At 36.0% G+C, this 6,830-nt stretch overlaps 1 pseudogene; it reads right to left on the bottom strand.

Annotated features, from left to right (window-relative positions):
* Positions 1-5,468: 5,468 nt before the first annotated feature.
* LOC112924445 (small ribosomal subunit protein eS12-like) lies at positions 5,469-5,863 on the bottom strand (annotated as a pseudogene).
* Positions 5,864-6,830: the final 967 nt, after the last annotated feature.

Below are 6,830 nucleotides of genomic sequence, written 5' to 3'. Positions count from 1 at the left end.
TGGTGTTGGAGAGGGAATGAAGGGTTAATGAAAGAGGAGGAATGATCTGAAAGCCAAAATGAGGAGTAATAAGGTCATCTAATGTACTTCATTTCCAGCTCTGTCAAATTAGGAAATGTGGAGAAAGAAAAACTTGAGGAAGGTGCCAACTTACCAAGTAGGTAAGTCTATTCAGCTACTCATTAGTTTTACAACTGAGAATTAATTGAGATGATGTGTATAAAAGTCATATAATGTCATTATGGTCAGTATTAACATTTAAAAATTCGTACCTCTTTTATTTAACAATTAAATAACAAAGACATTTTTCTCAACTTGATAGATATATGACCCTTCGGGTTAAGTTTTCAGGATACAAAATTTATAATAATGCTTAATATTTTATGTTATTATTAGTACTTTACTTAATTTCTCTCTTCATTTTCATACCCTCTTGTAAAATATCGAATTAGGATTAGAATATATACAATGATCTTACTGTGGAGCACTATTTCAATGTTAAATAAAAATGCCTTAAATATTGTTAGACCCATGGCTTTACAGATGTTATATCCTAATCAAATGACTTACCCATTTTTGTCCAATGTTTATACAGTGTGAACAGTGCAGAGGCACAGGGAAGTGAGCACTTTACATGTTTAAATTATCTGATATTGGAATTTTATCCTTATACAATGTTGGGTGATCAGTCTGGATTCAGCCAGGAAAACAGAGCCACCACCAAGATAGAGAGAATCTGTTTTATGCAGGAAGTATGTGACTACTCAGGACACATAATGACAACTTAATGACAAAAGGGTGTAGGGGTATGAAAGTCTGGAAAGAGGAGAGCCAAGAGAGAATGGAGATATAAATACTAACCACTATAACCTAAAGCATTGGTGAGGGTAGAAAAGCTGTTGTGGGGAAGTCTGAGTTCCTGTGCCATCTGGTCAAAGTGATCTGGACAATTCTGCTGAAACATCACATCTGACTACCACTGTGTATGAGGCCACAACTGCCCGAGAATAACTGCATTGTCTTTACTTGTATCTTCCAAATCTCCTTCAATACTTTCATCTAGAATATATAAAGAATAGACATTTTTCCAAAGAAGATATATAAATGCCAGTACACATGAAAATATGCTCAAAATCATTACTTAAGAGGAAAATGTAAATCAAAATCACAATAGGGTACCATTTCATACCCACAAAGGTGGGTATAAACAAGATGACAGGTAATAAAAAGTGTTGGCAAGCCTATGGAGAAATCAGAACCCTCCTACACTGCTGGTCGAGATGTAAAATGGTACAGCCAATTTGGAAAACAGTTTCACAGTTTCTCAATTCTGCTTCTAAGTATATACTCTTGACAAAATGAAGCCAGTCACAAAAGACCCATTAAATTCTATTAATATGAAATATCCTCAGCAGGCAAATCCATAGAGACTGAAAAGTTAGTTGGTTACTTAGGTTATTGAGCAGAAATACTGTTAATGGATACTGGGTATCTTTTAGGAGTGATGGAAATTTCCATAATTGATTGTAGTGATGGTTGCAACAACTCTGTGCCTATACTAAAAACCATTGGGTTGTACCTTTTGAATTTGTGAATTGTATGAATGTGATTTATATTCCAATAAAGCTGTTAGTTATCTGTTTAAAAATGTTATGTGACCTGCAATCACGTATAGTGCCACCTCTTTCCACGTCAGCTCCTCTTAGTTCCATTTTTCCTTGTGTCACATGACGTGAACTTTGCTATGGAATTTTTAGGTATTTGCTAGGAACGGCTGAGGTTAAGATACATTTAATTTGGGTCTAGTGGGATATGTATGTATTTTGGCTTGCAATTACTTTCATAAATAGCTACCTGTCATGGTGCAGTAATGATGGCTTGTTGGAGTTTTCCTACTGCTGATCATGCATCATGATGTAATGGTGTAGGGATAGAGGCCACATATGGGATCACATCTTAAGGTCTTCAGCACCAGTATATGTGTATAGTGGATATAAAACACAGTTTGTAGTGCAAACCACCAAAGCTAGTCTCTGCAAACATTTTCCAATCATGAATTGAATAATCTTTTAAATGAGGAATTCAGTTCTCCAATTTATATGGTATTTGTCTTTCTTTGACTGGCTATTTTCCTTAGCACTATACTCTCTTGCTCCATCCACACTGTCACAAATGGCAGGATTTCATTCTTTTTATGGCTGAATAACATTCCATTCTACATATATACCACTTCTTTATCCATTCATCTATTGGTGGATACTTACATAGTTTGGCTATTGCAAATAATGCTGCAGCAAACATAGGGGTGCATATGTCCTTTTGAGTGTTTTCGTATTCTTTGGACAAATGGCCTGTAGTAGAATTACTGGATCCTAGAGCAGTTCTATTTTTAATTTTTTGAGGAACCTATACTATCTCCCACAGTGGCTGCACCAGTTTGTGTTCTCACCAACAGTGAAAGAGGGTTCCTCTTTCCCCACCTCCTTACAAACACTTGTTTCTTGAGTTTTGTATTTTAGGCATTTTGAAAGCTGTGAAGTGATATTTCTTTGTGGTTTAGATTTGCATTTTTCTGATGATAAGTGATGTTGAGCATCTTTTCATTGTCTGTTGGTCATCTGTATGTTTTTTTTTTTTTGGAGAAATATCTGTTCATGGCTTCTGCCCATTTTTAAATTGGATTATTTGTTCTTTGGCTGTGTTGAGTTATATCAGTTCTTTATGTATTTTGGATACTAACCCTTTATCAGATATGTCATTTGCAAATATCTTCTCGCATTCGATAGGTTGTCTCTTTTTTTGGTTGTTTCCTTTGCTGTGCAGAGGCTTCTTATTTTGATAAGTCCCAATAGTTTATTTTTGTGCTTGTTTCCCTTGCCTCAAGAGACATATCTAAAAAAAATGTTGTTATAGTCAATGTCTGAGAAATTACTTCCTGTGCTCTCTTCTAGGATTTTTATGGTTTTGCATCTCACATTTAGGCCTTTAACACATTTTGAGTTTATTTTTGTGTATGGTATAAGAAAGCAATACAGTTTCATTCTTTTGCATGTAGTTGTCCAATTTTCCAACACCATTTGTTGAAAAAGACTATCTTTTTCCCATTTTCTTGCCTCCTTTGTCAAAGATTAATTGACCATATAGTAGTGGGTTTATTTCTGGACTCTACTCTGTCCCACTGATCTGTGCGTCTATTTTGGTGTCAGTACCATATTGTTTTGATTACTATAGCTTTGTAAAATAACCTGAAATCTGGAGTTATGAGGTTTCCAGGTTTTTCTTTTTTTCTTTCAAGATTGTTTTGGCTATTTGGGGTCTTCTGTGGTCTCATAAAAATTAGGATTGTTTGTTCTAGTTCTGTGAGAAATGCTGTTGTTATTTTGATGGAGATTGCATTAAATGTGTAGATTGCTTAGGGTAGTATGGACATTTTAACAGTATCTGTTCTTCTAATCTATAAACATGGAATGTCTTTCCATTTCATTGTGGTATCTTTAATTTCTTTCATCAATGTTTATAGTTTTCAGAGTACAGATCTATCAACTCCTTGATTAGGTTTATTCCTAGATATCTTACTGTTTTTGGTGCAATTGTAAATGGGATCAATTTCTTAATTTCTATTTCTGCTGCTTCATTATTGGTGTACAGAAATGCAAGAGATTTATATTGATTTTATGTCCTGTGACTTATTGAATTCATGTGTCAGTTTTACAGTTTTTTTGTGGTCTTTAGGGTTTTTCTTCTCTTACCACCATACTCTTCTGTAATAAGACTTATTGGGATGGGTTAAATAGGTTATGGGGATTGAGGAGTGCACTTGTTGTGATGAGCACTGGGTGAAGTATGGAAGTGACGAATCACTCTATTGTACACCTGAAACTAATATAACACCATCTGTTAACTAACTGGAATTAAAATAAAACTTTAAGAATGCCTTCCTAAAGTAACAGAATGTAATAAATGTCAGTTTGATGGAACTGAAATTACATTATTTGATGCCCTACACATTTTTTTAAATTAATAGTAAAGTCTACCTTTTTTTTTTAAGTTTTAGGTTTACAGAAAAATAAGCAGAAAGTAAAGTTTCCATATATCCCATAATTTACCCAATTATTTACATCTTACATTGGCATGTACATTTGTTATATAAATCATGAGTCAGGGGATACCTGGGTGGCTCAGTGGTTTAGCGCCTGCCTTTGGCTCAGGGCACCGTCCTGCAGTGCCGGGATCGAGTCCCGCGTCGGGCTCCCGGCATGGAGCCTGCTTCTCCCTCCTCCTGTGACTCTGCCATTCTCTCTCTCTATGTCTATCATAAATAAATAAATAAATCTTTAAAAAAAATCGTGAGTCAGTGGTTTATAGATTAGCTAAATTCCATATTAGAGTTCACTCTTTGTATTGTATATTCTATAGGTTTGACCAATATATAATGACCATGATAGTATCATACAGAATAGTTTCATCTCTCTGTTCTCCACCTATTCATCTCTCTTTCTCTCTTTCTCTCTCTCTCTGAGCCCCTAAGAACCACTGGTATTTTCATTGTTTTGCCTTTTCAGAATATCTTATAGATAGATGACAGTGGGCCTCCTGGAGAGGCTCCCGCAGAGGATCAACGAGCAGCTGCCCTGCTACCTGGGCCAAGACTACCTGGAGACGCTCGTGGCCAGCCAGAAGGCAGCCGACTGGATCCGGATCAGTGAGATGCTGCTGGGACCTGTGCCGCCCAACTTCATCTTTCTGCCAAAGCACAAGGCCAACGCATACAAGTAGTCACAGGTGGGAGGGGGCGTCGAGGGCCCAGCAGGGCCTCTTACTGCACGAGAAGACAATAAATTTTATTTTTAAAAAAAAAAAAAGCCTTTCAAACAGGCTTTTCATTTAGCAGTATGTACTCAGCCCCATTCATGTGTTTTCGTGTCGGGATAGCTCACCTCTTTTTAGCACTGAATATCATTCCATCCACTGGATATATCACAATTTGCTTATCTATTCACCTGCTGAACCATTTGTTGGTTGCCTGTAACTTTTGGTAATTATTCATAAAGCTACTTTCAATATCTGTGTAGGTTTTTGTGTAAATCTAAGTTTTCAACTCATTTTGGTAAATAACTATAAGCATGATCCCTGGATTGGATGGTAATAATGGTAAGCTTGGAGAGAAACTACAAAAATGTCGTCCAAAATGGCATTTTGCATTCTCATGGCAATGAATGGAAGTTATTACCACTTCACATCTTTGACAGTATTTGGATTTTAGCTGTTTTAGCGGGTATTTAGTGGCATCTTACTGTAGTTTTAAGGTGCAGTTCTCTAATGACATATGATGAGGAGCATCTTCTCATATGCTTGTTTGGCATCTGTGAATCTTTGGTGAGGTGTCTGCTCAGATCTTTTGCCCATTTTTATTTATTTTATTATTTTTTTATTTTTTTTGAGGAACAAAAACAAAGTTTTTTATTTGTTCATATCCTGCATTTGAAGTATTTCTCAGTAGCATTCTTCACCTGAGACTCTGCCATAGTCCTTAACCACCACACAACTGCAACCAACAACTTTATGGGATTTTTCCCTCTGTCAATTTTAGAGAGGCCTACTCATTCCCTTAGTTTCGTGTTGTCATCAATCTTGATTAGATTGATTTGGTGTTCAGCACAAAGGGCCTCCACCAACTTTACATACATAGGCTCATCACAGTTGGATGCAAGCACACAAAGATGAGCTTGGCACTTGTCTAAGGCTTTGGCAGCTTCATGAATTCCATGTGCTAGGCCTTCATGGATGAGGCCAGTCTTCAGCACCTCTTGTAAAGCAGTATTAACGTCCATTACACCCCAGCAGCAATGCCTTCCTAGGCCATGGCGGTCGATTAAGAGTGTAGCCAAATCTTGACCGCACCTGAGTCTCTGCCTCCACGCAACTTGGTGGTTGCAGGGAAAGAGCTTTTGCCCATTTTCAAATTGGGTTGTTTTCTTATTCTTGAGTTTTAAGAGTTGTTTGTATATTTTGGTTACCAGTTCTTTATGAGATATATATTCTGCAAATATTTTCTTCTAATGTGGCTTGTCATTTCATTCTCTGAATAGTGTCTTTTGAAGATCAGAAGTTTTAAATTGTAAAATATCAATTTTTTTTTATCATGGCTTGTGATTTGTGGTTGTTTATCTAAAAAGTCATCACCAAACCTAAGGGCCATCTAGGTTTTCCTCTATGTTATCTTTTAGGAATTTTATAGTTTTATGTTTTACATTTATGGAAACATATCTATGATCCATTTTGAGTTCATTTTTCATGAAAATTATAAGATGTGTCTAGATTCTCTTTCTTTTTGGTATATGGATGTCCAGTTGTTCCAGTAGTATTTATTGCAAGGATTATTCTTTACCCATTGAACTGCTTTTGCTCCTTTGTCAAAACACCCCATTCTAGATTACTGTAACTTTATAGCAGGTCTTAAAGTTGGGTAGTTTTAGTTTCTGACTTTCTTCTCCCTCAATATTTGTTGTTTGTTCTGGGTCTTTTGCCTCTCTGTATGAACTTTAGAATCAATTTTTCAATATCCACAAAATAACTTGCTGGAATTTTTACTGGGATTATACTAACCTCTAGAACTGACATCTTGACAATATTGAGCGCTCCCATTCGTCACGTGGACTATCTCCCTGTTTATTTAGATTTTCTTTGCTTTCTTTCATCAGAGTTGTTATTTTCTTCATATAGATCTTGTACTTTTTTTTTCAGATTTATAACCTAAGTATTTCCAGAGGTGCTAATATAAATGGTATTGTGTTATTAATTTTAAATTCCAAGTGTTCACTGTCGATAAT

The sequence above is a fragment of the Vulpes vulpes genome, chromosome 3 (assembly GCF_048418805.1).
Source record: "Vulpes vulpes isolate BD-2025 chromosome 3, VulVul3, whole genome shotgun sequence".
Lineage (NCBI taxonomy): Eukaryota > Metazoa > Chordata > Mammalia > Carnivora > Canidae > Vulpes > Vulpes vulpes.
The sequence above is the reverse complement of the archived record's forward strand: the minus strand, read 5'-3'. Positions and strand labels throughout refer to the sequence as shown.